Source organism: Hoplias malabaricus, chromosome 6, assembly GCF_029633855.1.
Source record: "Hoplias malabaricus isolate fHopMal1 chromosome 6, fHopMal1.hap1, whole genome shotgun sequence".
In the NCBI taxonomy this organism is placed as follows: Eukaryota; Metazoa; Chordata; class Actinopteri; order Characiformes; family Erythrinidae; genus Hoplias; species Hoplias malabaricus.
This window is the reverse complement of record NC_089805.1, coordinates 21259828-21287769: the sequence shown is the minus strand read 5'-3', so window position 1 is coordinate 21287769 and position 27942 is coordinate 21259828. Positions and strand designations below refer to the sequence as shown.

Here is a 27942-nt window from a genome sequence, read left to right as displayed (position 1 = left end):
ACATGGATATAAGAAATAGGATTACCTCTAGATTGCTTTTGTCATGGAAGCAGAGTGTCGAAGCTGAAGACAGCCTCCCCTAAACAGCCATGATGCCAAGCCTTTCCTGGCAGCGTTTCCCAAGTGCACTACAAGCTTAACGAACCAGTGAGAAGATATTTTGGTGTCCATAACCCTGCCTGGGCAGGAAAGTAGCAGAGCTGTTCAGCGTAAGGGTGCTGGGCCCATGACCACCAGATGGAAGGAATGATTACATCCTGTGCTAAAATCTGGGTGCGTTGTGAGCAGAATACTTTGGGACACGTGAGGATTGTCAGATGCAGTCCTTTGTATTTGACCGCAGAATGCAAAGGCAAGATAGGCAAGGAGAATCAATATAAGGAGCTTTTTCCAAGTTCCAGTGACCTAGTGGATAAGGCACTGGCCTCCTAAGCCAGGGATTGTGGGTTTGAGTCCCATCTAGGGTGTATGGCTAGCAGAGTGGCGCAGCGGAAGCGTGCTGGGCCCATAACCCAGAGGTCGATGGATCGAAACCATCCTCTGCTAATAATGAAGAAAACAAAACCCAACAACCTTGTGCGGTTCATTTTCGGACACTAGGCAGCACAAGGAGGCCAAGCTCTCTTGCTAGGACCTTCTCTCTCACATCAGTGAAAAGACAGGCCTAAACAATGCAATCTTTATATGAGGGGGCACCCAGATTTGAACTGGAGACCTCTTGATCTGCAGTCAAATGCTCTACCACTGAGCTATACCTCCTGCTGCCATAGCTTGGGAAGAAATTCTAGAAAACCAACAAGCCAAAGAGACAATCGATAAGATAACACCACTTCCGATGTCAAGAGCATCTGAACTGTTTTCACAGAGAGGAACCCAGTCATGAAATGGGGATCTTTTCAACCACCACCAAAAGCTTTTTCATTTCGGTCTGTAGGAATGGAACACACATTCGCATCAGAAGTGCTTTACGCCATAAGCATTGATGTCTTGGAAGCGCTGTGTTTCAATCATAATCAAGTATGAAAAGTTCAACAGCGGAAACATGGATATAAGAAATAGGACTACCTTTAGATTGCCTTTGTCATGGAAGCAGAGTGTCGAAGCTGAAGACAGCCTCCCCTAAACAGCCATGATGCCAAGCCTTTCCTGGCAGAGTTTCCCAAGTGCACTACAAGCTTAACGAACCAGTGAGAAGATATTTTGGTGTCCATAACCCTGCCTGGGCAGGAAAGTAGCAGAGCTGTTCAGCGTAAGGGTGCTGGGCCCATAACCACCAGATGGAAGGAATGATTACATCCTGTGCTAAAATCTGGGTGCGTTGTGAGCAGAATACTTTGGGACACGTGAGGATTGTCAGATGCAGTCCTTTGTATTTGACCGCTGAATGCAAAGGCAAGATAGGCAAGGAGAATCAATATAAGGATCTTTTTCCAAGTTCCAGTGACCTAGTGGATAAGGCGCTGGCCTCCTAAACCAGGGATTGTGGGTTCGAGTCCCATCTAGGGTGTATGGCTAGCAGAGTGGCGCAGCGGAAGCGTGCTGGGCCCATAACCCAGAGGTCGATGGATTGAAACCATCCTCTGCTAATAATGAAGAAAACAAAACCCAACAAACTTGTGCGGTTCATTTTCGGACACTAGGCAGCACAAGGAGGCCAAGCTCTCTTGCTAGGACCTTCTCTCTCACATCAGTGAAAAGACAGGCCTAAACAATGCAATCTTTATATGAGGGGGCACCCAGATTTAAACTGGGGACCTCTTGATCTGCAGTCAAATGCTCTACCACTGAGCTATACCCCCTGCTGCCATAGCTTGGGAAGAAATTCTAGAAAACCAACAAGCCAAAGAGACAATCGATAAGATAACACCACTTCCGATGTCAAGAGCATCTGAACTGTTTTCACAGAGAGGAACCCAGACATGAAATGGGGATCTTTTCAACCACCGCCAAAAGCTTTTTCATTTCGGTCTGTAGGAATGGAACACACATTCGCATCAGAAGTGCTTTATGCCATAAGCATTGATGTCTTGGAAGCGCTGTGTTTCAATCATAATCAAGTATGAAAAGTTCAACAGCGGAAACATGGATATAAGAAATAGGATTACCTCTAGATTGCTTTTGTCATGGAAGCAGAGTGTCGAAGCTGAAGACAGCCTCCCCTAAACAGCCATGATGCCAAGCCTTTCCTGTCAGCGTTTCCCAAGTGCACTACAAGCTTAACGAACCAGTGAGAAGATATTTTGGTGTCCATAACCCTGCCTGGGCAGGAAAGTAGCAGAGCTGTTCAGCGTAAGGGTGCTGGGCCCATGACCACCAGATGGAAGGAATGATTACATCCTGTGCTAAAATCTGGGTGCGTTGTGAGCAGAATACTTTGGGACACGTGAGGATTGTCAGATGCAGTCCTTTGTATTTGACCGCAGAATGCAAAGGCAAGATAGGCAAGGAGAATCAATATAAGGAGCTTTTTCCAAGTTCCAGTGACCTAGTGGATAAGGCACTGGCCTCCTAAGCCAGGGATTGTGGGTTCGAGTCCCATCTAGGGTGTATGGCTAGCAGAGTGGCGCAGCGGAAGCGTGCTGGGCCCATAACCCAGAGGTCGATGGATCGAAACCATCCTCTGCTAATAATGAAGAAAACAAAACCCAACAACCTTGTGCGGTTCATTTTCGGGCACAAGGAGGCCAAGCTCTCTTGCTAGGACCTTCTCTCTCACATCAGTGAAAAGACAGGCCTAAACAATGCAATCTTTATATGAGGGGGCACCCAGATTTGAACTGGGGACCTCTTGATCTGCAGTCAAATGCTCTACCACTGAGCTATACCCCCTGCTGCCATAGCTTGGGAAGAAATTCTAGAAAACCAACAAGCCAAAGAGACAATCGATAAGATAACACCACTTCCGATGTCAAGAGCATCTGAACTGTTTTCACAGAGAGGAACCCAGACATGAAATGGGGATCTTTTCAACCACCGCCAAAAGCTTTTTCATTTCGGTCTGTAGGAATGGAACACACATTCGCATCAGAAGTGCTTTACGCCATAAGCATTGATGTCTTGGAAGCGCTGTGTTTCAATCATAATCAAGTATGAAAAGTTCAACAGCGGAAACATGGATATAAGAAATAGGATTACCTCTAGATTGCTTTTGTCATGGAAGCAGAGTGTCGAAGCTGAAGACAGCCTCCCCTAAACAGCCATGATGCCAAGCCTTTCCTGTCAGCGTTTCCCAAGTGCACTACAAGCTTAACGAACCAGTGAGAAGATATTTTGGTGTCCATAACCCTGCCTGGGCAGGAAAGTAGCAGAGCTGTTCAGCGTAAGGGTGCTGGGCCCATGACCACCAGATGGAAGGAATGATTACATCCTGTGCTAAAATCTGGGTGCGTTGTGAGCAGAATACTTTGGGACACGTGAGGATTGTCAGATGCAGTCCTTTGTATTTGACCGCAGAATGCAAAGGCAAGATAGGCAAGGAGAATCAATATAAGGAGCTTTTTCCAAGTTCCAGTGACCTAGTGGATAAGGCACTGGCCTCCTAAGCCAGGGATTGTGGGTTCGAGTCCCATCTAGGGTGTATGGCTAGCAGAGTGGCGCAGCGGAAGCGTGCTGGGCCCATAACCCAGAGGTCGATGGATCGAAACCATCCTCTGCTAATAATGAAGAAAACAAAACCCAACAACCTTGTGCGGTTCATTTTCGGGCACAAGGAGGCCAAGCTCTCTTGCTAGGACCTTCTCTCTCACATCAGTGAAAAGACAGGCCTAAACAATGCAATCTTTATATGAGGGGGCACCCAGATTTGAACTGGGGACCTCTTGATCTGCAGTCAAATGCTCTACCACTGAGCTATACCCCCTGCTGCCATAGCTTGGGAAGAAATTCTAGAAAACCAACAAGCCAAAGAGACAATCGATAAGATAACACCACTTCCGATGTCAAGAGCATCTGAACTGTTTTCACAGAGAGGAACCCAGACATGAAATGGGGATCTTTTCAACCACCGCCAAAAGCTTTTTCATTTCGGTCTGTAGGAATGGAACACACATTCGCATCAGAAGTGCTTTACGCCATAAGCATTGATGTCTTGGAAGCGCTGTGTTTCAATCATAATCAAGTATGAAAAGTTCAACAGCGGAAACATGGATATAAGAAATAGGATTACCTCTAGATTGCTTTTGTCATGGAAGCAGAGTGTCGAAGCTGAAGACAGCCTCCCCTAAACAGCCATGATGCCAAGCCTTTCCTGTCAGCGTTTCCCAAGTGCACTACAAGCTTAACGAACCAGTGAGAAGATATTTTGGTGTCCATAACCCTGCCTGGGCAGGAAAGTAGCAGAGCTGTTCAGCGTAAGGGTGCTGGGCCCATGACCACCAGATGGAAGGAATGATTACATCCTGTGCTAAAATCTGGGTGCGTTGTGAGCAGAATACTTTGGGACACGTGAGGATTGTCAGATGCAGTCCTTTGTATTTGACCGCAGAATGCAAAGGCAAGATAGGCAAGGAGAATCAATATAAGGAGCTTTTTCCAAGTTCCAGTGACCTAGTGGATAAGGCACTGGCCTCCTAAGCCAGGGATTGTGGGTTCGAGTCCCATCTAGGGTGTATGGCTAGCAGAGTGGCGCAGCGGAAGCGTGCTGGGCCCATAACCCAGAGGTCGATGGATCGAAACCATCCTCTGCTAATAATGAAGAAAACAAAACCCAACAACCTTGTGCGGTTCATTTTCGGGCACAAGGAGGCCAAGCTCTCTTGCTAGGACCTTCTCTCTCACATCAGTGAAAAGACAGGCCTAAACAATGCAATCTTTATATGAGGGGGCACCCAGATTTGAACTGGGGACCTCTTGATCTGCAGTCAAATGCTCTACCACTGAGCTATACTCCCTGCTGCCATAGCTTGGGAAGAAATTCTAGAAAACCAACAAGCCAAAGAGACAATCGATAAGATAACACCACTTCCGATGTCAAGAGCATCTGAACTGTTTTCACAGAGAGGAACCAAGACATGAAATGGGGATCTTTTCAACCACCGCCAAAAGCTTTTTCATTTCGGTCTGTAGGAATGGAACACACATTCGCATCAGAAGTGCTTTACGCCATAAGAATTGATGTCTTGGAAGCGCTGTGTTTCAATCATAATCAAGTATGAAAAGTTCAACAGCGGAAACATGGATATAAGAAATAGGATTACCTCTAGATTGCTTTTGTCATGGAAGCAGAGTGTCGAAGCTGAAGACAGCCTCCCCTAAACAGCCATGATGCCAAGCCTTTCCTGGCAGCGTTTCCCAAGTGCACTACAAGCTTAACGAACCAGTGAGAAGATATTTTGGTGTCCATAACCCTGCCTGGGCAGGAAAGTAGCAGAGCTGTTCAGCGTAAGGGTGCTGGGCCCATGACCACCAGATGGAAGGAATGATTACATCCTGTGCTAAAATCTGGGTGCGTTGTGAGCAGAATACTTTGGGACACGTGAGGATTGTCAGATGCAGTCCTTTGTATTTGACCGCAGAATGCAAAGGCAAGATAGGCAAGGAGAATCAATATAAGGAGCTTTTTCCAAGTTCCAGTGACCTAGTGGATAAGGCACTGGCCTCCTAAGCCAGGGATTGTGGGTTTGAGTCCCATCTAGGGTGTATGGCTAGCAGAGTGGCGCAGCGGAAGCGTGCTGGGCCCATAACCCAGAGGTCGATGGATCGAAACCATCCTCTGCTAATAATGAAGAAAACAAAACCCAACAACCTTGTGCGGTTCATTTTCGGACACTAGGCAGCACAAGGAGGCCAAGCTCTCTTGCTAGGACCTTCTCTCTCACATCAGTGAAAAGACAGGCCTAAACAATGCAATCTTTATATGAGGGGGCACCCAGATTTGAACTGGGGACCTCTTGATCTGCAGTCAAATGCTCTACCACTGAGCTATACCTCCTGCTGCCATAGCTTGGGAAGAAATTCTAGAAAACCAACAAGCCAAAGAGACAATCGATAAGATAACACCACTTCCGATGTCAAGAGCATCTGAACTGTTTTCACAGAGAGGAACCCAGTCATGAAATGGGGATCTTTTCAACCACCACCAAAAGCTTTTTCATTTCGGTCTGTAGGAATGGAACACACATTCGCATCAGAAGTGCTTTACGCCATAAGCATTGATGTCTTGGAAGCGCTGTGTTTCAATCATAATCAAGTATGAAAAGTTCAACAGCGGAAACATGGATATAAGAAATAGGACTACCTTTAGATTGCCTTTGTCATGGAAGCAGAGTGTCGAAGCTGAAGACAGCCTCCCCTAAACAGCCATGATGCCAAGCCTTTCCTGGCAGAGTTTCCCAAGTGCACTACAAGCTTAACGAACCAGTGAGAAGATATTTTGGTGTCCATAACCCTGCCTGGGCAGGAAAGTAGCAGAGCTGTTCAGCGTAAGGGTGCTGGGCCCATAACCACCAGATGGAAGGAATGATTACATCCTGTGCTAAAATCTGGGTGCGTTGTGAGCAGAATACTTTGGGACACGTGAGGATTGTCAGATGCAGTCCTTTGTATTTGACCGCTGAATGCAAAGGCAAGATAGGCAAGGAGAATCAATATAAGGATCTTTTTCCAAGTTCCAGTGACCTAGTGGATAAGGCGCTGGCCTCCTAAGCCAGGGATTGTGGGTTCGAGTCCCATCTAGGGTGTATGGCTAGCAGAGTGGCGCAGCGGAAGCGTGCTGGGCCCATAACCCAGAGGTCGATGGATTGAAACCATCCTCTGCTAATAATGAAGAAAACAAAACCCAACAAACTTGTGCGGTTCATTTTCGGACACTAGGCAGCACAAGGAGGCCAAGCTCTCTTGCTAGGACCTTCTCTCTCACATCAGTGAAAAGACAGGCCTAAACAATGCAATCTTTATATGAGGGGGCACCCAGATTTAAACTGGGGACCTCTTGATCTGCAGTCAAATGCTCTACCACTGAGCTATACCCCCTGCTGCCATAGCTTGGGAAGAAATTCTAGAAAACCAACAAGCCAAAGAGACAATCGATAAGATAACACCACTTCCGATGTCAAGAGCATCTGAACTGTTTTCACAGAGAGGAACCCAGACATGAAATGGGGATCTTTTCAACCACCGCCAAAAGCTTTTTCATTTCGGTCTGTAGGAATGGAACACACATTCGCATCAGAAGTGCTTTATGCCATAAGCATTGATGTCTTGGAAGCGCTGTGTTTCAATCATAATCAAGTATGAAAAGTTCAACAGCGGAAACATGGATATAAGAAATAGGATTACCTCTAGATTGCTTTTGTCATGGAAGCAGAGTGTCGAAGCTGAAGACAGCCTCCCCTAAACAGCCATGATGCCAAGCCTTTCCTGTCAGCGTTTCCCAAGTGCACTACAAGCTTAACGAACCAGTGAGAAGATATTTTGGTGTCCATAACCCTGCCTGGGCAGGAAAGTAGCAGAGCTGTTCAGCGTAAGGGTGCTGGGCCCATGACCACCAGATGGAAGGAATGATTACATCCTGTGCTAAAATCTGGGTGCGTTGTGAGCAGAATACTTTGGGACACGTGAGGATTGTCAGATGCAGTCCTTTGTATTTGACCGCAGAATGCAAAGGCAAGATAGGCAAGGAGAATCAATATAAGGAGCTTTTTCCAAGTTCCAGTGACCTAGTGGATAAGGCACTGGCCTCCTAAGCCAGGGATTGTGGGTTCGAGTCCCATCTAGGGTGTATGGCTAGCAGAGTGGCGCAGCGGAAGCGTGCTGGGCCCATAACCCAGAGGTCGATGGATCGAAACCATCCTCTGCTAATAATGAAGAAAACAAAACCCAACAACCTTGTGCGGTTCATTTTCGGGCACAAGGAGGCCAAGCTCTCTTGCTAGGACCTTCTCTCTCACATCAGTGAAAAGACAGGCCTAAACAATGCAATCTTTATATGAGGGGGCACCCAGATTTGAACTGGGGACCTCTTGATCTGCAGTCAAATGCTCTACCACTGAGCTATACCCCCTGCTGCCATAGCTTGGGAAGAAATTCTAGAAAACCAACAAGCCAAAGAGACAATCGATAAGATAACACCACTTCCGATGTCAAGAGCATCTGAACTGTTTTCACAGAGAGGAACCCAGACATGAAATGGGGATCTTTTCAACCACCGCCAAAAGCTTTTTCATTTCGGTCTGTAGGAATGGAACACACATTCGCATCAGAAGTGCTTTACGCCATAAGCATTGATGTCTTGGAAGCGCTGTGTTTCAATCATAATCAAGTATGAAAAGTTCAACAGCGGAAACATGGATATAAGAAATAGGATTACCTCTAGATTGCTTTTGTCATGGAAGCAGAGTGTCGAAGCTGAAGACAGCCTCCCCTAAACAGCCATGATGCCAAGCCTTTCCTGTCAGCGTTTCCCAAGTGCACTACAAGCTTAACGAACCAGTGAGAAGATATTTTGGTGTCCATAACCCTGCCTGGGCAGGAAAGTAGCAGAGCTGTTCAGCGTAAGGGTGCTGGGCCCATGACCACCAGATGGAAGGAATGATTACATCCTGTGCTAAAATCTGGGTGCGTTGTGAGCAGAATACTTTGGGACACGTGAGGATTGTCAGATGCAGTCCTTTGTATTTGACCGCAGAATGCAAAGGCAAGATAGGCAAGGAGAATCAATATAAGGAGCTTTTTCCAAGTTCCAGTGACCTAGTGGATAAGGCACTGGCCTCCTAAGCCAGGGATTGTGGGTTCGAGTCCCATCTAGGGTGTATGGCTAGCAGAGTGGCGCAGCGGAAGCGTGCTGGGCCCATAACCCAGAGGTCGATGGATCGAAACCATCCTCTGCTAATAATGAAGAAAACAAAACCCAACAACCTTGTGCGGTTCATTTTCGGGCACAAGGAGGCCAAGCTCTCTTGCTAGGACCTTCTCTCTCACATCAGTGAAAAGACAGGCCTAAACAATGCAATCTTTATATGAGGGGGCACCCAGATTTGAACTGGGGACCTCTTGATCTGCAGTCAAATGCTCTACCACTGAGCTATACTCCCTGCTGCCATAGCTTGGGAAGAAATTCTAGAAAACCAACAAGCCAAAGAGACAATCGATAAGATAACACCACTTCCGATGTCAAGAGCATCTGAACTGTTTTCACAGAGAGGAACCAAGACATGAAATGGGGATCTTTTCAACCACCGCCAAAAGCTTTTTCATTTCGGTCTGTAGGAATGGAACACACATTCGCATCAGAAGTGCTTTACGCCATAAGAATTGATGTCTTGGAAGCGCTGTGTTTCAATCATAATCAAGTATGAAAAGTTCAACAGCGGAAACATGGATATAAGAAATAGGATTACCTCTAGATTGCTTTTGTCATGGAAGCAGAGTGTCGAAGCTGAAGACAGCCTCCCCTAAACAGCCATGATGCCAAGCCTTTCCTGGCAGCGTTTCCCAAGTGCACTACAAGCTTAACGAACCAGTGAGAAGATATTTTGGTGTCCATAACCCTGCCTGGGCAGGAAAGTAGCAGAGCTGTTCAGCGTAAGGGTGCTGGGCCCATGACCACCAGATGGAAGGAATGATTACATCCTGTGCTAAAATCTGGGTGCGTTGTGAGCAGAATACTTTGGGACACGTGAGGATTGTCAGATGCAGTCCTTTGTATTTGACCGCAGAATGCAAAGGCAAGATAGGCAAGGAGAATCAATATAAGGAGCTTTTTCCAAGTTCCAGTGACCTAGTGGATAAGGCACTGGCCTCCTAAGCCAGGGATTGTGGGTTTGAGTCCCATCTAGGGTGTATGGCTAGCAGAGTGGCGCAGCGGAAGCGTGCTGGGCCCATAACCCAGAGGTCGATGGATCGAAACCATCCTCTGCTAATAATGAAGAAAACAAAACCCAACAACCTTGTGCGGTTCATTTTCGGACACTAGGCAGCACAAGGAGGCCAAGCTCTCTTGCTAGGACCTTCTCTCTCACATCAGTGAAAAGACAGGCCTAAACAATGCAATCTTTATATGAGGGGGCACCCAGATTTGAACTGGGGACCTCTTGATCTGCAGTCAAATGCTCTACCACTGAGCTATACCTCCTGCTGCCATAGCTTGGGAAGAAATTCTAGAAAACCAACAAGCCAAAGAGACAATCGATAAGATAACACCACTTCCGATGTCAAGAGCATCTGAACTGTTTTCACAGAGAGGAACCCAGTCATGAAATGGGGATCTTTTCAACCACCACCAAAAGCTTTTTCATTTCGGTCTGTAGGAATGGAACACACATTCGCATCAGAAGTGCTTTACGCCATAAGCATTGATGTCTTGGAAGCGCTGTGTTTCAATCATAATCAAGTATGAAAAGTTCAACAGCGGAAACATGGATATAAGAAATAGGACTACCTTTAGACTGCCTTTGTCATGGAAGCAGAGTGTCGAAGCTGAAGACAGCCTCCCCTAAACAGCCATGATGCCAAGCCTTTCCTGGCAGAGTTTCCCAAGTGCACTACAAGCTTAACGAACCAGTGAGAAGATATTTTGGTGTCCATAACCCTGCCTGGGCAGGAAAGTAGCAGAGCTGTTCAGCGTAAGGGTGCTGGGCCCATAACCACCAGATGGAAGGAATGATTACATCCTGTGCTAAAATCTGGGTGCGTTGTGAGCAGAATACTTTGGGACACGTGAGGATTGTCAGATGCAGTCCTTTGTATTTGACCGCTGAATGCAAAGGCAAGATAGGCAAGGAGAATCAATATAAGGATCTTTTTCCAAGTTCCAGTGACCTAGTGGATAAGGCGCTGGCCTCCTAAGCCAGGGATTGTGGGTTCGAGTCCCATCTAGGGTGTATGGCTAGCAGAGTGGCGCAGCGGAAGCGTGCTGGGCCCATAACCCAGAGGTCGATGGATTGAAACCATCCTCTGCTAATAATGAAGAAAACAAAACCCAACAAACTTGTGCGGTTCATTTTCGGACACTAGGCAGCACAAGGAGGCCAAGCTCTCTTGCTAGGACCTTCTCTCTCACATCAGTGAAAAGACAGGCCTAAACAATGCAATCTTTATATGAGGGGGCACCCAGATTTAAACTGGGGACCTCTTGATCTGCAGTCAAATGCTCTACCACTGAGCTATACCCCCTGCTGCCATAGCTTGGGAAGAAATTCTAGAAAACCAACAAGCCAAAGAGACAATCGATAAGATAACACCACTTCCGATGTCAAGAGCATCTGAACTGTTTTCACAGAGAGGAACCCAGACATGAAATGGGGATCTTTTCAACCACCGCCAAAAGCTTTTTCATTTCGGTCTGTAGGAATGGAACACACATTCGCATCAGAAGTGCTTTACGCCATAAGCATTGATGTCTTGGAAGCGCTGTGTTTCAATCATAATCAAGTATGAAAAGTTCAACAGCGGAAACATGGATATAAGAAATAGGATTACCTCTAGATTGCTTTTGTCATGGAAGCAGAGTGTCGAAGCTGAAGACAGCCTCCCCTAAACAGCCATGATGCCAAGCCTTTCCTGTCAGCGTTTCCCAAGTGCACTACAAGCTTAACGAACCAGTGAGAAGATATTTTGGTGTCCATAACCCTGCCTGGGCAGGAAAGTAGCAGAGCTGTTCAGCGTAAGGGTGCTGGGCCCATGACCACCAGATGGAAGGAATGATTACATCCTGTGCTAAAATCTGGGTGCGTTGTGAGCAGAATACTTTGGGACACGTGAGGATTGTCAGATGCAGTCCTTTGTATTTGACCGCAGAATGCAAAGGCAAGATAGGCAAGGAGAATCAATATAAGGAGCTTTTTCCAAGTTCCAGTGACCTAGTGGATAAGGCACTGGCCTCCTAAGCCAGGGATTGTGGGTTCGAGTCCCATCTAGGGTGTATGGCTAGCAGAGTGGCGCAGCGGAAGCGTGCTGGGCCCATAACCCAGAGGTCGATGGATCGAAACCATCCTCTGCTAATAATGAAGAAAACAAAACCCAACAACCTTGTGCGGTTCATTTTCGGGCACAAGGAGGCCAAGCTCTCTTGCTAGGACCTTCTCTCTCACATCAGTGAAAAGACAGGCCTAAACAATGCAATCTTTATATGAGGGGGCACCCAGATTTGAACTGGGGACCTCTTGATCTGCAGTCAAATGCTCTACCACTGAGCTATACCCCCTGCTGCCATAGCTTGGGAAGAAATTCTAGAAAACCAACAAGCCAAAGAGACAATCGATAAGATAACACCACTTCCGATGTCAAGAGCATCTGAACTGTTTTCACAGAGAGGAACCCAGACATGAAATGGGGATCTTTTCAACCACCGCCAAAAGCTTTTTCATTTCGGTCTGTAGGAATGGAACACACATTCGCATCAGAAGTGATTTACGCCATAAGCATTGATGTCTTGGAAGCACTGTGTTTCAATCATAATCAAGTATGAAAAGTTCAACAGCGGAAACATGGATATAAGAAATAGGACTACCTTTAGATTGCTTTTGTCATGCAAGCAGAGTGTCGAAGCTGAAGACAGCCTCCCCTAAACAGCCATGATGCCAAGCCTTTCCTGGCAGCGTTTCCCAAGTGCACTACAAGCTTAACGAACCAGTGAGAAGATATTTTGGTGTCCATAACCCTGCCTGGGCAGGAAAGTAGCAGAGCTGTTCAGCGTAAGGGTGCTGGGCCCATGACCACCAGATGGAAGGAATGATTACATCCTGTGCTAAAATCTGGGTGCGTTGTGAGCAGAATACTTTGGGACACGTGAGGATTGTCAGATGCAGTCCTTTGTATTTGACCGCAGAATGCAAAGGCAAGATAGGCAAGGAGAATCAATATAAGGAGCTTTTTCCAAGTTCCAGTGACCTAGTGGATAAGGCACTGGCCTCCTAAGCCAGGGATTGTGGGTTCGAGTCCCATCTAGGGTGTATGGCTAGCAGAGTGGCGCAGCGGAAGCGTGCTGGGCCCATAACCCAGAGGTCGATGGATCGAAACCATCCTCTGCTAATAATGAAGAAAACAAAACCCAACAACCTTGTGCGGTTCATTTTAGGGCACAAGGAGGCCAAGCTCTCTTGCTAGGACCTTCTCTCTCACATCAGTGAAAAGACAGGCCTAAACAATGCAATCTTTATATGAGGGGGCACCCAGATTTGAACTGGGGACCTCTTGATCTGCAGTCAAATGCTCTACCACTGAGCTATACCCCCTGCTGCCATAGCTTGGGAAGAAATTCTAGAAAACCAACAAGCCAAAGAGACAATCGATAAGATAACACCACTTCCGATGTCAAGAGCATCTGAACTGTTTTCACAGAGAGGAACCAAGACATGAAATGGGGATCTTTTCAACCACCGCCAAAAGCTTTTTCATTTCGGTCTGTAGGAATGGAACACACATTCGCATCAGAAGTGCTTTACGCCATAAGAATTGATGTCTTGGAAGCGCTGTGTTTCAATCATAATCAAGTATGAAAAGTTCAACAGCGGAAACATGGATATAAGAAATAGGATTACCTCTAGATTGCTTTTGTCATGGAAGCAGAGTGTCGAAGCTGAAGACAGCCTCCCCTAAACAGCCATGATGCCAAGCCTTTCCTGGCAGCGTTTCCCAAGTGCACTACAAGCTTAACGAACCAGTGAGAAGATATTTTGGTGTCCATAACCCTGCCTGGGCAGGAAAGTAGCAGAGCTGTTCAGCGTAAGGGTGCTGGGCCCATGACCACCAGATGGAAGGAATGATTACATCCTGTGCTAAAATCTGGGTGCGTTGTGAGCAGAATACTTTGGGACACGTGAGGATTGTCAGATGCAGTCCTTTGTATTTGACCGCAGAATGCAAAGGCAAGATAGGCAAGGAGAATCAATATAAGGAGCTTTTTCCAAGTTCCAGTGACCTAGTGGATAAGGCACTGGCCTCCTAAGCCAGGGATTGTGGGTTTGAGTCCCATCTAGGGTGTATGGCTAGCAGAGTGGCGCAGCGGAAGCGTGCTGGGCCCATAACCCAGAGGTCGATGGATCGAAACCATCCTCTGCTAATAATGAAGAAAACAAAACCCAACAACCTTGTGCGGTTCATTTTCGGACACTAGGCAGCACAAGGAGGCCAAGCTCTCTTGCTAGGACCTTCTCTCTCACATCAGTGAAAAGACAGGCCTAAACAATGCAATCTTTATATGAGGGGGCACCCAGATTTGAACTGGGGACCTCTTGATCTGCAGTCAAATGCTCTACCACTGAGCTATACCTCCCGCTGCCATAGCTTGGGAAGAAATTCTAGAAAACCAACAAGCCAAAGAGACAATCGATAAGATAACACCACTTCCGATGTCAAGAGCATCTGAACTGTTTTCACAGAGAGGAACCCAGACATGAAATGGGGATCTTTTCAACCACCGCCAAAAGCTTTTTCATTTCGGTCTGTAGGAATGGAACACACATTCGCATCAGAAGTGCTTTACGCCATAAGCATTGATGTCTTGGAAGCGCTGTGTTTCAATCATAATCAAGTATGAAAAGTTCAACAGCGGAAACATGGATATAAGAAATAGGATTACCTCTAGATTGCTTTTGTCATGGAAGCAGAGTGTCGAAGCTGAAGACAGCCTCCCCTAAACAGCCATGATGCCAAGCCTTTCCTGGCAGCGTTTCCCAAGTGCACTACAAGCTTAACGAACCAGTGAGAAGATATTTTGGTGTCCATAACCCTGCCTGGGCAGGAAAGTAGCAGAGCTGTTCAGCGTAAGGGTGCTGGGCCCATGACCACCAGATGGAAGGAATGATTACATCCTGTGCTAAAATCTGGGTGCGTTGTGAGCAGAATACTTTGGGACACGTGAGGATTGTCAGATGCAGTCCTTTGTATTTGACCGCTGAATGCAAAGGCAAGTAAGGGAAGGAGAATCAATATAAGGAGCTTTTTCCAAGTTCCAGTGACCTAGTGGATAAGGCGCTGGCCTCCTAAGCCAGGGATTGTGGGTTCGAGTCCCATCTAGGGTGCATGGCTAGCAGAGTGGCGCAGTGGAAGCGTGCTGGGCCCATAACCCAGAGGTCGATGGATCGAAACCATCCTCTGCTAATAATGAAGAAAACAAAACCCAACAACCTTGTGCGGTTCATTTTCGGACACTAGGCAGCACAAGGAGGCCAAGCTCTCTTGCTAGGACCTTCTCTCTCACATCAGTGAAAAGACAGGCCTAAACAATGCAATCTTTAAATGACGGGGGCACCCAGATTTGAACTGGGGACCTCTTGATCTGCAGTCAAATGCTCTACCACTGAGCTATACCCCCTGCTGCCATAGCTTGGGAAGAAATTCTAGAAAACCAACAAGCCAAAGAGACAATCGATAAGATAACACCACTTCCGATGTCAAGAGCATCTGAACTGTTTTCACAGAGAGGAACCCAGACATGAAATGGGGATCTTTTCAACCACCGCCAAAAGCTTTTTCATTTCGGTCTGTAGGAATGGAACACACATTCGCATCAGAAGTGCTTTACGCCATAAGCATTGATGTCTTGGAAGCGCTGTGTTTCAATCATAATCAAGTATGAAAAGTTCAACAGCGGAAACATGGATATAAGAAATAGGACTACCTTTAGATTGCCTTTGTCATGGAAGCAGAGTGTCGAAGCTGAAGACAGCCTCCCCTAAACAGCCATGATGCCAAGCCTTTCCTGGCAGAGTTTCCCAAGTGCACTACAAGCTTAACGAACCAGTGAGAAGATATTTTGGTGTCCATAACCCTGCCTGGGCAGGAAAGTAGCAGAGCTGTTCAGCGTAAGGGTGCTGGGCCCATAACCACCAGATGGAAGGAATGATTACATCCTGTGCTAAAATCTGGGTGCGTTGTGAGCAGAATACTTTGGGACACGTGAGGATTGTCAGATGCAGTCCTTTGTATTTGACCGCTGAATGCAAAGGCAAGATAGGCAAGGAGAATCAATATAAGGATCTTTTTCCAAGTTCCAGTGACCTAGTGGATAAGGCGCTGGCCTCCTAAGCCAGGGATTGTGGGTTCGAGTCCCATCTAGGGTGTATGGCTAGCAGAGTGGCGCAGCGGAAGCGTGCTGGGCCCATAACCCAGAGGTCGATGGATTGAAACCATCCTCTGCTAATAATGAAGAAAACAAAACCCAACAACCTTGTGCGGTTCATTTTCGGACACTAGGCAGCACAAGGAGGCCAAGCTCTCTTGCTAGGACCTTCTCTCTCACATCAGTGAAAAGACAGGCCTAAACAATGCAATCTTTATATGAGGGGGCACCCAGATTTAAACTGGGGACCTCTTGATCTGCAGTCAAATGCTCTACCACTGAGCTATACCCCCTGCTGCCATAGCTTGGGAAGAAATTCTAGAAAACCAACAAGCCAAAGAGACAATCGATAAGATAACACCACTTCCGATGTCAAGAGCATCTGAACTGTTTTCACAGAGAGGAACCCAGACATGAAATGGGGATCTTTTCAACCACCGCCAAAAGCTTTTTCATTTCGGTCTGTAGGAATGGAACACACATTCGCATCAGAAGTGTTTTACGCCATAAGCATTGATGTCTTGGAAGCGCTGTGTTTCAATCATAATCAAGTATGAAAAGTTCAACAGCGGAAACATGGATATAAGAAATAGGATTACCTCTAGATTGCTTTTGTCATGGAAGCAGAGTGTCGAAGCTGAAGACAGCCTCCCCTAAACAGCCATGATGCCAAGCCTTTCCTGTCAGCGTTTCCCAAGTGCACTACAAGCTTAACGAACCAGTGAGAAGATATTTTGGTGTCCATAACCCTGCCTGGGCAGGAAAGTAGCAGAGCTGTTCAGCGTAAGGGTGCTGGGCCCATGACCACCAGATGGAAGGAATGATTACATCCTGTGCTAAAATCTGGGTGCGTTGTGAGCAGAATACTTTGGGACACGTGAGGATTGTCAGATGCAGTCCTTTGTATTTGACCGCAGAATGCAAAGGCAAGATAGGCAAGGAGAATCAATATAAGGAGCTTTTTCCAAGTTCCAGTGACCTAGTGGATAAGGCACTGGCCTCCTAAGCCAGGGATTGTGGGTTCGAGTCCCATCTAGGGTGTATGGCTAGCAGAGTGGCGCAGCGGAAGCGTGCTGGGCCCATAACCCAGAGGTCGATGGATCGAAACCATCCTCTGCTAATAATGAAGAAAACAAAACCCAACAACCTTGTGCGGTTCATTTTCGGACACTAGGCAGCACAAGGAGGCCAAGCTCTCTTGCTAGGACCTTCTCTCTCACATCAGTGAAAAGACAGGCCTAAACAATGCAATCTTTATATGAGGGGGCACCCAGATTTGAACTGGGGACCTCTTGATCTGCAGTCAAATGCTCTACCACTGAGCTATACCTCCCGCTGCCATAGCTTGGGAAGAAATTCTAGAAAACCAACAAGCCAAAGAGACAATCGATAAGATAACACCACTTCCGATGTCAAGAGCATCTGAACTGTTTTCACAGAGAGGAACCCAGACATGAAATGGGGATCTTTTCAACCACCGCCAAAAGCTTTTTCATTTCGGTCTGTAGGAATGGAACACACATTCGCATCAGAAGTGCTTTACGCCATAAGCATTGATGTCTTGGAAGCGCTGTGTTTCAATCATAATCAAGTATGAAAAGTTCAACAGCGGAAACATGGATATAAGAAATAGGATTACCTCTAGATTGCTTTTGTCATGGAAGCAGAGTGTCGAAGCTGAAGACAGCCTCCCCTAAACAGCCATGATGCCAAGCCTTTCCTGGCAGCGTTTCCCAAGTGCACTACAAGCTTAACGAACCAGTGAGAAGATATTTTGGTGTCCATAACCCTGCCTGGGCAGGAAAGTAGCAGAGCTGTTCAGCGTAAGGGTGCTGGGCCCATGACCACCAGATGGAAGGAATGATTACATCCTGTGCTAAAATCTGGGTGCGTTGTGAGCAGAATACTTTGGGACACGTGAGGATTGTCAGATGCAGTCCTTTGTATTTGACCGCTGAATGCAAAGGCAAGTAAGGGAAGGAGAATCAATATAAGGAGCTTTTTCCAAGTTCCAGTGACCTAGTGGATAAGGCGCTGGCCTCCTAAGCCAGGGATTGTGGGTTCGAGTCCCATCTAGGGTGCATGGCTAGCAGAGTGGCGCAGTGGAAGCGTGCTGGGCCCATAACCCAGAGGTCGATGGATCGAAACCATCCTCTGCTAATAATGAAGAAAACAAAACCCAACAACCTTGTGCGGTTCATTTTCGGACACTAGGCAGCACAAGGAGGCCAAGCTCTCTTGCTAGGACCTTCTCTCTCACATCAGTGAAAAGACAGGCCTAAACAATGCAATCTTTAAATGACGGGGGCACCCAGATTTGAACTGGGGACCTCTTGATCTGCAGTCAAATGCTCTACCACTGAGCTATACCCCCTGCTGCCATAGCTTGGGAAGAAATTCTAGAAAACCAACAAGCCAAAGAGACAATCGATAAGATAACACCACTTCCGATGTCAAGAGCATCTGAACTGTTTTCACAGAGAGGAACCCAGACATGAAATGGGGATCTTTTCAACCACCGCCAAAAGCTTTTTCATTTCGGTCTGTAGGAATGGAACACACATTCGCATCAGAAGTGCTTTACGCCATAAGCATTGATGTCTTGGAAGCGCTGTGTTTCAATCATAATCAAGTATGAAAAGTTCAACAGCGGAAACATGGATATAAGAAATAGGACTACCTTTAGATTGCCTTTGTCATGGAAGCAGAGTGTCGAAGCTGAAGACAGCCTCCCCTAAACAGCCATGATGCCAAGCCTTTCCTGGCAGAGTTTCCCAAGTGCACTACAAGCTTAACGAACCAGTGAGAAGATATTTTGGTGTCCATAACCCTGCCTGGGCAGGAAAGTAGCAGAGCTGTTCAGCGTAAGGGTGCTGGGCCCATAACCACCAGATGGAAGGAATGATTACATCCTGTGCTAAAATCTGGGTGCGTTGTGAGCAGAATACTTTGGGACACGTGAGGATTGTCAGATGCAGTCCTTTGTATTTGACCGCTGAATGCAAAGGCAAGATAGGCAAGGAGAATCAATATAAGGATCTTTTTCCAAGTTCCAGTGACCTAGTGGATAAGGCGCTGGCCTCCTAAGCCAGGGATTGTGGGTTCGAGTCCCATCTAGGGTGTATGGCTAGCAGAGTGGCGCAGCGGAAGCGTGCTGGGCCCATAACCCAGAGGTCGATGGATTGAAACCATCCTCTGCTAATAATGAAGAAAACAAAACCCAACAACCTTGTGCGGTTCATTTTCGGACACTAGGCAGCACAAGGAGGCCAAGCTCTCTTGCTAGGACCTTCTCTCTCACATCAGTGAAAAGACAGGCCTAAACAATGCAATCTTTATATGAGGGGGCACCCAGATTTAAACTGGGGACCTCTTGATCTGCAGTCAAATGCTCTACCACTGAGCTATACCCCCTGCTGCCATAGCTTGGGAAGAAATTCTAGAAAACCAACAAGCCAAAGAGACAATCGATAAGATAACACCACTTCCGATGTCAAGAGCATCTGAACTGTTTTCACAGAGAGGAACCCAGACATGAAATGGGGATCTTTTCAACCACCGCCAAAAGCTTTTTCATTTCGGTCTGTAGGAATGGAACACACATTCGCATCAGAAGTGTTTTACGCCATAAGCATTGATGTCTTGGAAGCGCTGTGTTTCAATCATAATCAAGTATGAAAAGTTCAACAGCGGAAACATGGATATAAGAAATAGGATTACCTCTAGATTGCTTTTGTCATGGAAGCAGAGTGTCGAAGCTGAAGACAGCCTCCCCTAAACAGCCATGATGCCAAGCCTTTCCTGTCAGCGTTTCCCAAGTGCACTACAAGCTTAACGAACCAGTGAGAAGATATTTTGGTGTCCATAACCCTGCCTGGGCAGGAAAGTAGCAGAGCTGTTCAGCGTAAGGGTGCTGGGCCCATGACCACCAGATGGAAGGAATGATTACATCCTGTGCTAAAATCTGGGTGCGTTGTGAGCAGAATACTTTGGGACACGTGAGGATTGTCAGATGCAGTCCTTTGTATTTGACCGCAGAATGCAAAGGCAAGATAGGCAAGGAGAATCAATATAAGGAGCTTTTTCCAAGTTCCAGTGACCTAGTGGATAAGGCACTGGCCTCCTAAGCCAGGGATTGTGGGTTCGAGTCCCATCTAGGGTGTATGGCTAGCAGAGTGGCGCAGCGGAAGCGTGCTGGGCCCATAACCCAGAGGTCGATGGATCGAAACCATCCTCTGCTAATAATGAAGAAAACAAAACCCAACAACCTTGTGCGGTTCATTTTCGGGCACAAGGAGGCCAAGCTCTCTTGCTAGGACCTTCTCTCTCACATCAGTGAAAAGACAGGCCTAAACAATGCAATCTTTATATGAGGGGGCACCCAGATTTGAACTGGGGACCTCTTGATCTGCAGTCAAATGCTCTACCACTGAGCTATACCCCCTGCTGCCATAGCTTGGGAAGAAATTCTAGAAAACCAACAAGCCAAAGAGACAATCGATAAGATAACACCACTTCCGATGTCAAGAGCATCTGAACTGTTTTCACAGAGAGGAACCAAGACATGAAATGGGGATCTTTTCAACCACCGCCAAAAGCTTTTTCATTTCGGTCTGTAGGAATGGAACACACATTCGCATCAGAAGTGCTTTACGCCATAAGAATTGATGTCTTGGAAGCGCTGTGTTTCAATCATAATCAAGTATGAAAAGTTCAACAGCGGAAACATGGATATAAGAAATAGGATTACCTCTAGATTGCTTTTGTCATGGAAGCAGAGTGTCGAAGCTGAAGACAGCCTCCCCTAAACAGCCATGATGCCAAGCCTTTCCTGTCAGCGTTTCCCAAGTGCACTACAAGCTTAACGAACCAGTGAGAAGATATTTTGGTGTCCATAACCCTGCCTGGGCAGGAAAGTAGCAGAGCTGTTCAGCGTAAGGGTGCTGGGCCCATGACCACCAGATGGAAGGAATGATTACATCCTGTGCTAAAATCTGGGTGCGTTGTGAGCAGAATACTTTGGGACACGTGAGGATTGTCAGATGCAGTCCTTTGTATTTGACCGCAGAATGCAAAGGCAAGATAGGCAAGGAGAATCAATATAAGGAGCTTTTTCCAAGTTCCAGTGACCTAGTGGATAAGGCACTGGCCTCCTAAGCCAGGGATTGTGGGTTTGAGTCCCATCTAGGGTGTATGGCTAGCAGAGTGGCGCAGCGGAAGCGTGCTGGGCCCATAACCCAGAGGTCGATGGATCGAAACCATCCTCTGCTAATAATGAAGAAAACAAAACCCAACAACCTTGTGCGGTTCATTTTCGGACACTAGGCAGCACAAGGAGGCCAAGCTCTCTTGCTAGGACCTTCTCTCTCACATCAGTGAAAAGACAGGCCTAAACAATGCAATCTTTATATGAGGGGGCACCCAGATTTGAACTGGGGACCTCTTGATCTGCAGTCAAATGCTCTACCACTGAGCTATACCCCCTGCTGCCATAGCTTGGGAAGAAATTCTAGAAAACCAACAAGCCAAAGAGACAATCGATAAGATAACACCACTTCCGATGTCAAGAGCATCTGAACTGTTTTCACAGAGAGGAACCCAGACATGAAATGGGGATCTTTTCAACCACCGCCAAAAGCTTTTTCATTTCGGTCTGTAGGAATGGAACACACATTCGCATCAGAAGTGCTTTACGCCATAAGCATTGATGTCTTGGAAGCGCTGTGTTTCAATCATAATCAAGTATGAAAAGTTCAACAGCGGAAACATGGATATAAGAAATAGGACTACCTTTAGATTGCCTTTGTCATGGAAGCAGAGTGTCGAAGCTGAAGACAGCCTCCCCTAAACAGCCATGATGCCAAGCCTTTCCTGGCAGAGTTTCCCAAGTGCACTACAAGCTTAACGAACCAGTGAGAAGATATTTTGGTGTCCATAACCCTGCCTGGGCAGGAAAGTAGCAGAGCTGTTCAGCGTAAGGGTGCTGGGCCCATAACCACCAGATGGAAGGAATGATTACATCCTGTGCTAAAATCTGGGTGCGTTGTGAGCAGAATACTTTGGGACACGTGAGGATTGTCAGATGCAGTCCTTTGTATTTGACCGCTGAATGCAAAGGCAAGATAGGCAAGGAGAATCAATATAAGGAGCTTTTTCCAAGTTCCAGTGACCTAGTGGATAAGGCGCTGGCCTCCTAAGCCAGGGATTGTGGGTTCGAGTCCCATCTAGGGTGTATGGCTAGCAGAGTGGCGCAGCGGAAGCGTGCTGGGCCCATAACCCAGAGGTCGATGGATTGAAACCATCCTCTGCTAATAATGAAGAAAACAAAAAACCCAACAACCTTGTGCGGTTCATTTTCGGACACTAGGCAGCACAAGGAGGCCAAGCTCTCTTGCTAGGACCTTCTCTCTCACATCAGTGAAAAGACAGGCCTAAACAATGCAATCTTTATATGAGGGGGCACCCAGATTTAAACTGGGGACCTCTTGATCTGCAGTCAAATGCTCTACCACTGAGCTATACCCCCTGCTGCCATAGCTTGGGAAGAAATTCTAGAAAACCAACAAGCCAAAGAGACAATCGATAAGATAACACCACTTCCGATGTCAAGAGCATCTGAACTGTTTTCACAGAGAGGCACCCAGACGTGAAATGGGGATCTTTTCAACCACCGCCAAAAGCTTTTTCATTTCGGTCTGTAGGAATGGAACACACATTCGCATCAGAAGTGCTTTACGCCATAAGCATTGATGTCTTGGAAGCGCTGTGTTTCAATCATAATCAAGTATGAAAAGTTCAACAGCGGAAACATGGATATAAGAAATAGGATTACCTCTAGATTGCTTTTGTCATGGAAGCAGAGTGTCGAAGCTGAAGACAGCCTCCCCTAAACAGCCATGATGCCAAGCCTTTCCTGGCAGCGTTTCCCAAGTGCACTACAAGCTTAACGAACCAGTGAGAAGATATTTTGGTGTCCATAACCCTGCCTGGGCAGGAAAGTAGCAGAGCTGTTCAGCGTAAGGGTGCTGGGCCCATGACCACCAGATGGAAGGAATGATTACATCCTGTGCTAAAATCTGGGTGCGTTGTGAGCAGAATACTTTGGGACACGTGAGGATTGTCAGATGCAGTCCTTTGTATTTGACCGCAGAATGCAAAGGCAAGATAGGCAAGGAGAATCAATACAAGGAGCTTTTTCCAAGTTCCAGTGACCTAGTGGATAAGGCACTGGCCTCCTAAGCCAGGGATTGTGGGTTTGAGTCCCATCTAGGGTGTATGGCTAGCAGAGTGGCGCAGCGGAAGCGTGCTGGGCCCATAACCCAGAGGTCGATGGATTGAAACCATCCTCTGCTAATAATGAAGAAAACAAAACCCAACAACCTTGTGCGGTTCATTTTCGGACACTAGGCAGCACAAGGAGGCCAAGCTCTCTTGCTAGGACCTTCTCTCTCACATCAGTGAAAAGACAGGCCTAAACAATGCAATCTTTATATGAGGGGGCACCCAGATTTAAACTGGGGACCTCTTGATCTGCAGTCAAATGCTCTACCACTGAGCTATACCCCCTGCTGCCATAGCTTGGGAAGAAATTCTAGAAAACCAACAAGCCAAAGAGACAATCGATAAGATAACACCACTTCCGATGTCAAGAGCATCTGAACTGTTTTCACAGAGAGGCACCCAGACGTGAAATGGGGATCTTTTCAACCACCGCCAAAAGCTTTTTCATTTCGGTCTGTAGGAATGGAACACACATTCGCATCAGAAGTGCTTTACGCCATAAGCATTGATGTCTTGGAAGCGCTGTGTTTCAATCATAATCAAGTATGAAAAGTTCAACAGCGGAAACATGGATATAAGAAATAGGATTACCTCTAGATTGCTTTTGTCATGGAAGCAGAGTGTCGAAGCTGAAGACAGCCTCCCCTAAACAGCCATGATGCCAAGCCTTTCCTGGCAGCGTTTCCCAAGTGCACTACAAGCTTAACGAACCAGTGTGAAGATATTTTGGTGTCCATAACCCTGCCTGGGCAGGAAAGTAGCAGAGCTGTTCAGCGTAAGGGTGCTGGGCCCATAACCACCAGATGGAAGGAATGATTACATCCTGTGCTAAAATCTGGGTGCGTTGTGAGCAGAATACTTTGGGACACGTGAGGATTGTCAGATGCAGTCCTTTGTATTTGACCGCAGAATGCAAAGGCAAGATAGGCAAGGAGAATCAATATAAGGATCTTTTTCCAAGTTCCAGTGACCTAGTGGATAAGGCGCTGGCCTCCTAAGCCAGGGATTGTGGGTTCGAGTCCCATCTAGGGTGTATGGCTAGCAGAGTGGCGCAGTGGAAGCGTGCTGGGCCCATAACCCAGAGGTCGATGGATCGAAACCATCCTCTGCTAATAATGAAGAAAACAAAACCCAACAACCTTGTGCGGTTCATTTTCGGACACTAGGCAGCACAAGGAGGCCAAGCTCTCTTGCTAGGACCTTCTCTCTCACATCAGTGAAAAGACAGGCCTAAACAATGCAATCTTTATATGAGGGGGCACCCAGATTTGAACTGGGGACCTCTTGATCTGCAGTCAAATGCTCTACCACTGAGCTATACCCCCTGCTGCCATAGCTTGGGAAGAAATTCTAGAAAACCAACAAGCCAAAGAGACAATCGATAAGATAACACCACTTCCGATGTCAAGAGCATCTGAACTGTTTTCACAGAGAGGCACCCAGACGTGAAATGGGGATCTTTTCAACCACCGCCAAAAGCTTTTTCATTTCGGTCTGTAGGAATGGAACACACATTCGCATCAGAAGTGCTTTACGCCATAAGCATTGATGTCTTGGAAGCGCTGTGTTTCAATCATAATCAAGTATGAAAAGTTCAACAGCGGAAACATGGATATAAGAAATAGGATTACCTCTAGATTGCTTTTGTCATGGAAGCAGAGTGTCGAAGCTGAAGACAGCCTCCCCTAAACAGCCATGATGCCAAGCCTTTCCTGGCAGCGTTTCCCAAGTGCACTACAAGCTTAACGAACCAGTGAGAAGATATTTTGGTGTCCATAACCCTGCCTGGGCAGGAAAGTAGCAGAGCTGTTCAGCGTAAGGGTGCTGGGCCCATGACCACCAGATGGAAGGAATGATTACATCCTGTGCTAAAATCTGGGTGCGTTGTGAGCAGAATACTTTGGGACACGTGAGGATTGTCAGATGCAGTCCTTTGTATTTGACCGCAGAATGCAAAGGCAAGATAGGCAAGGAGAATCAATACAAGGAGCTTTTTCCAAGTTCCAGTGACCTAGTGGATAAGGCACTGGCCTCCTAAGCCAGGGATTGTGGGTTTGAGTCCCATCTAGGGTGTATGGCTAGCAGAGTGGCGCAGCGGAAGCGTGCTGGGCCCATAACCCAGAGGTCGATGGATTGAAACCATCCTCTGCTAATAATGAAGAAAACAAAACCCAACAACCTTGTGCGGTTCATTTTCGGACACTAGGCAGCACAAGGAGGCCAAGCTCTCTTGCTAGGACCTTCTCTCTCACATCAGTGAAAAGACAGGCCTAAACAATGCAATCTTTATATGAGGGGGCACCCAGATTTAAACTGGGGACCTCTTGATCTGCAGTCAAATGCTCTACCACTGAGCTATACCCCCTGCTGCCATAGCTTGGGAAGAAATTCTAGAAAACCAACAAGCCAAAGAGACAATCGATAAGATAACACCACTTCCGATGTCAAGAGCATCTGAACTGTTTTCACAGAGAGGCACCCAGACGTGAAATGGGGATCTTTTCAACCACCGCCAAAAGCTTTTTCATTTCGGTCTGTAGGAATGGAACACACATTCGCATCAGAAGTGCTTTACGCCATAAGCATTGATGTCTTGGAAGCGCTGTGTTTCAATCATAATCAAGTATGAAAAGTTCAACAGCGGAAACATGGATATAAGAAATAGGATTACCTCTAGATTGCTTTTGTCATGGAAGCAGAGTGTCGAAGCTGAAGACAGCCTCCCCTAAACAGCCATGATGCCAAGCCTTTCCTGGCAGCGTTTCCCAAGTGCACTACAAGCTTAACGAACCAGTGAGAAGATATTTTGGTGTCCATAACCCTGCCTGGGCAGGAAAGTAGCAGAGCTGTTCAGCGTAAGGGTGCTGGGCCCATAACCACCAGATGGAAGGAATGATTACATCCTGTGCTAAAATCTGGGTGCGTTGTGAGCAGAATACTTTGGGACACGTGAGGATTGTCAGATGCAGTCCTTTGTATTTGACCGCAGAATGCAAAGGCAAGATAGGCAAGGAGAATCAATATAAGGATCTTTTTCCAAGTTCCAGTGACCTAGTGGATAAGGCGCTGGCCTCCTAAGCCAGGGATTGTGGGTTCGAGTCCCATCTAGGGTGTATGGCTAGCAGAGTGGCGCAGTGGAAGCGTGCTGGGCCCATAACCCAGAGGTCGATGGATCAAAACCATCCTCTGCTAATAATGAAGAAAACAAAACCCAACAACCTTGTGCGGTTCATTTTCGGACACTAGGCAGCACAAGGAGGCCAAGCTCTCTTGCTAGGACCTTCTCTCTCACATCAGTGAAAAGACAGGCCTAAACAATGCAATCTTTATATGAGGGGGCACCCAGATTTGAACTGGGGACCTCTTGATCTGCAGTCAAATGCTCTACCACTGAGCTATACCCCCTGCTGCCATAGCTTGGGAAGAAATTCTAGAAAACCAACAAGCCAAAGAGACAATCGATAAGATAACACCACTTCCGATGTCAAGAGCATCTGAACTGTTTTCACAGAGAGGAACCCAGACATGAAATGGGGATCTTTTCAACCACCGCCAAAAGCTTTTTCATTTCGGTCTGTAGGAATGGAACACACATTCGCATCAGAAGTGCTTTACGCCATAAGCATTGATGTCTTGGAAGCGCTGTGTTTCAATCATAATCAAGTATGAAAAGTTCAACAGCAGAAACATGGATATAAGAAATAGGACTACCTTTAGATTGCCTTTGTCATGGAAGCAGAGTGTCGAAGCTGAAGACAGCCTCCCCTAAACAGCCATGATGCCAAGCCTTTCCTGGCAGAGTTTCCCAAGTGCACTACAAGCTTAACGAACCAGTGAGAAGATATTTTGGTGTCCATAACCCTGCCTGGGCAGGAAAGTAGCAGAGCTGTTCAGCGTAAGGGTGCTGGGCCCATAACCACCAGATGGAAGGAATGATTACATCCTGTGCTAAAATCTGGGTGCGTTGTGAGCAGAATACTTTGGGACACGTGAGGATTGTCAGATGCAGTCCTTTGTATTTGACCGCTGAATGCAAAGGCAAGATAGGCAAGGAGAATCAATATAAGGATCTTTTTCCAAGTTCCAGTGACCTAGTGGATAAGGCGCTGGCCTCCTAAGCCAGGGATTGTGGGTTCGAGTCCCATCTAGGGTGTATGGCTAGCAGAGTGGCGCAGCGGAAGCGTGCTGGGCCCATAACCCAGAGGTCGATGGATTGAAACCATCCTCTGCTAATAATGAAGAAAACAAAACCCAACAACCTTGTGCGGTTCATTTTCGGACACTAGGCAGCACAAGGAGGCCAAGCTCTCTTGCTAGGACCTTCTCTCTCACATCAGTGAAAAGACAGGCCTAAACAATGCAATCTTTATATGAGGGGGCACCCAGATTTAAACTGGGGACCTCTTGATCTGCAGTCAAATGCTCTACCACTGAGCTATACCCCCTGCTGCCATAGCTTGGGAAGAAATTCTAGAAAACCAACAAGCCAAAGAGACAATCGATAAGATAACACCACTTCCGATGTCAAGAGCATCTGAACTGTTTTCACAGAGAGGCACCCAGACGTGAAATGGGGATCTTTTCAACCACCGCCAAAAGCTTTTTCATTTCGGTCTGTAGGAATGGAACACACATTCGCATCAGAAGTGCTTTACGCCATAAGC

General features: G+C 46.8%; 30 non-coding genes across 30 annotated transcripts; 4 read left to right on the top strand and 26 right to left on the bottom strand.

The window, feature by feature from the left end:
- Window positions 1-1727: 1727 nt before the first annotated feature.
- Window positions 1728-1799, bottom strand: trnac-gca (transfer RNA cysteine (anticodon GCA)). The gene has a single exon. It is a non-coding gene; the product is annotated as a tRNA-Cys (tRNA).
- Window positions 1800-2757: 958 nt separating this feature from the next.
- trnac-gca (transfer RNA cysteine (anticodon GCA)) lies at window positions 2758-2829 on the bottom strand. Its single transcript has one exon. It is a non-coding gene; the product is annotated as a tRNA-Cys (tRNA).
- A 958-nt stretch (window positions 2830-3787) lies between these two features.
- trnac-gca (transfer RNA cysteine (anticodon GCA)) lies at window positions 3788-3859 on the bottom strand. Its single transcript has one exon. It is a non-coding gene; the product is annotated as a tRNA-Cys (tRNA).
- Window positions 3860-4817: 958 nt separating this feature from the next.
- On the bottom strand, window positions 4818-4889 carry trnac-gca (transfer RNA cysteine (anticodon GCA)). The gene has a single exon. It is a non-coding gene; the product is annotated as a tRNA-Cys (tRNA).
- A 968-nt stretch (window positions 4890-5857) lies between these two features.
- trnac-gca (transfer RNA cysteine (anticodon GCA)) lies at window positions 5858-5929 on the bottom strand. Its single transcript has one exon. It is a non-coding gene; the product is annotated as a tRNA-Cys (tRNA).
- A 968-nt stretch (window positions 5930-6897) lies between these two features.
- On the bottom strand, window positions 6898-6969 carry trnac-gca (transfer RNA cysteine (anticodon GCA)). Its single transcript has one exon. It is a non-coding gene; the product is annotated as a tRNA-Cys (tRNA).
- Window positions 6970-7927: 958 nt separating this feature from the next.
- Window positions 7928-7999, bottom strand: trnac-gca (transfer RNA cysteine (anticodon GCA)). Its single transcript has one exon. It is a non-coding gene; the product is annotated as a tRNA-Cys (tRNA).
- A 958-nt stretch (window positions 8000-8957) lies between these two features.
- On the bottom strand, window positions 8958-9029 carry trnac-gca (transfer RNA cysteine (anticodon GCA)). The gene has a single exon. It is a non-coding gene; the product is annotated as a tRNA-Cys (tRNA).
- Window positions 9030-9997: 968 nt separating this feature from the next.
- On the bottom strand, window positions 9998-10069 carry trnac-gca (transfer RNA cysteine (anticodon GCA)). Its single transcript has one exon. It is a non-coding gene; the product is annotated as a tRNA-Cys (tRNA).
- Window positions 10070-11037: 968 nt separating this feature from the next.
- Window positions 11038-11109, bottom strand: trnac-gca (transfer RNA cysteine (anticodon GCA)). The gene has a single exon. It is a non-coding gene; the product is annotated as a tRNA-Cys (tRNA).
- A 958-nt stretch (window positions 11110-12067) lies between these two features.
- Window positions 12068-12139, bottom strand: trnac-gca (transfer RNA cysteine (anticodon GCA)). The gene has a single exon. It is a non-coding gene; the product is annotated as a tRNA-Cys (tRNA).
- A 958-nt stretch (window positions 12140-13097) lies between these two features.
- trnac-gca (transfer RNA cysteine (anticodon GCA)) lies at window positions 13098-13169 on the bottom strand. The gene has a single exon. It is a non-coding gene; the product is annotated as a tRNA-Cys (tRNA).
- A 968-nt stretch (window positions 13170-14137) lies between these two features.
- Window positions 14138-14209, bottom strand: trnac-gca (transfer RNA cysteine (anticodon GCA)). The gene has a single exon. It is a non-coding gene; the product is annotated as a tRNA-Cys (tRNA).
- A 755-nt stretch (window positions 14210-14964) lies between these two features.
- trnam-cau (transfer RNA methionine (anticodon CAU)) lies at window positions 14965-15036 on the top strand. Its single transcript has one exon. It is a non-coding gene; the product is annotated as a tRNA-Met (tRNA).
- Window positions 15037-15178: 142 nt separating this feature from the next.
- Window positions 15179-15250, bottom strand: trnac-gca (transfer RNA cysteine (anticodon GCA)). Its single transcript has one exon. It is a non-coding gene; the product is annotated as a tRNA-Cys (tRNA).
- A 968-nt stretch (window positions 15251-16218) lies between these two features.
- trnac-gca (transfer RNA cysteine (anticodon GCA)) lies at window positions 16219-16290 on the bottom strand. Its single transcript has one exon. It is a non-coding gene; the product is annotated as a tRNA-Cys (tRNA).
- A 968-nt stretch (window positions 16291-17258) lies between these two features.
- trnac-gca (transfer RNA cysteine (anticodon GCA)) lies at window positions 17259-17330 on the bottom strand. The gene has a single exon. It is a non-coding gene; the product is annotated as a tRNA-Cys (tRNA).
- Window positions 17331-18085: 755 nt separating this feature from the next.
- Window positions 18086-18157, top strand: trnam-cau (transfer RNA methionine (anticodon CAU)). The gene has a single exon. It is a non-coding gene; the product is annotated as a tRNA-Met (tRNA).
- A 142-nt stretch (window positions 18158-18299) lies between these two features.
- Window positions 18300-18371, bottom strand: trnac-gca (transfer RNA cysteine (anticodon GCA)). The gene has a single exon. It is a non-coding gene; the product is annotated as a tRNA-Cys (tRNA).
- Window positions 18372-19339: 968 nt separating this feature from the next.
- On the bottom strand, window positions 19340-19411 carry trnac-gca (transfer RNA cysteine (anticodon GCA)). Its single transcript has one exon. It is a non-coding gene; the product is annotated as a tRNA-Cys (tRNA).
- Window positions 19412-20369: 958 nt separating this feature from the next.
- trnac-gca (transfer RNA cysteine (anticodon GCA)) lies at window positions 20370-20441 on the bottom strand. Its single transcript has one exon. It is a non-coding gene; the product is annotated as a tRNA-Cys (tRNA).
- A 968-nt stretch (window positions 20442-21409) lies between these two features.
- trnac-gca (transfer RNA cysteine (anticodon GCA)) lies at window positions 21410-21481 on the bottom strand. The gene has a single exon. It is a non-coding gene; the product is annotated as a tRNA-Cys (tRNA).
- Window positions 21482-22451: 970 nt separating this feature from the next.
- trnac-gca (transfer RNA cysteine (anticodon GCA)) lies at window positions 22452-22523 on the bottom strand. The gene has a single exon. It is a non-coding gene; the product is annotated as a tRNA-Cys (tRNA).
- Window positions 22524-23491: 968 nt separating this feature from the next.
- trnac-gca (transfer RNA cysteine (anticodon GCA)) lies at window positions 23492-23563 on the bottom strand. Its single transcript has one exon. It is a non-coding gene; the product is annotated as a tRNA-Cys (tRNA).
- A 755-nt stretch (window positions 23564-24318) lies between these two features.
- trnam-cau (transfer RNA methionine (anticodon CAU)) lies at window positions 24319-24390 on the top strand. Its single transcript has one exon. It is a non-coding gene; the product is annotated as a tRNA-Met (tRNA).
- A 141-nt stretch (window positions 24391-24531) lies between these two features.
- On the bottom strand, window positions 24532-24603 carry trnac-gca (transfer RNA cysteine (anticodon GCA)). The gene has a single exon. It is a non-coding gene; the product is annotated as a tRNA-Cys (tRNA).
- Window positions 24604-25571: 968 nt separating this feature from the next.
- Window positions 25572-25643, bottom strand: trnac-gca (transfer RNA cysteine (anticodon GCA)). The gene has a single exon. It is a non-coding gene; the product is annotated as a tRNA-Cys (tRNA).
- A 755-nt stretch (window positions 25644-26398) lies between these two features.
- trnam-cau (transfer RNA methionine (anticodon CAU)) lies at window positions 26399-26470 on the top strand. The gene has a single exon. It is a non-coding gene; the product is annotated as a tRNA-Met (tRNA).
- A 141-nt stretch (window positions 26471-26611) lies between these two features.
- trnac-gca (transfer RNA cysteine (anticodon GCA)) lies at window positions 26612-26683 on the bottom strand. Its single transcript has one exon. It is a non-coding gene; the product is annotated as a tRNA-Cys (tRNA).
- Window positions 26684-27651: 968 nt separating this feature from the next.
- Window positions 27652-27723, bottom strand: trnac-gca (transfer RNA cysteine (anticodon GCA)). The gene has a single exon. It is a non-coding gene; the product is annotated as a tRNA-Cys (tRNA).
- Between the last annotated feature and the right edge of the window lie 219 nt (window positions 27724-27942).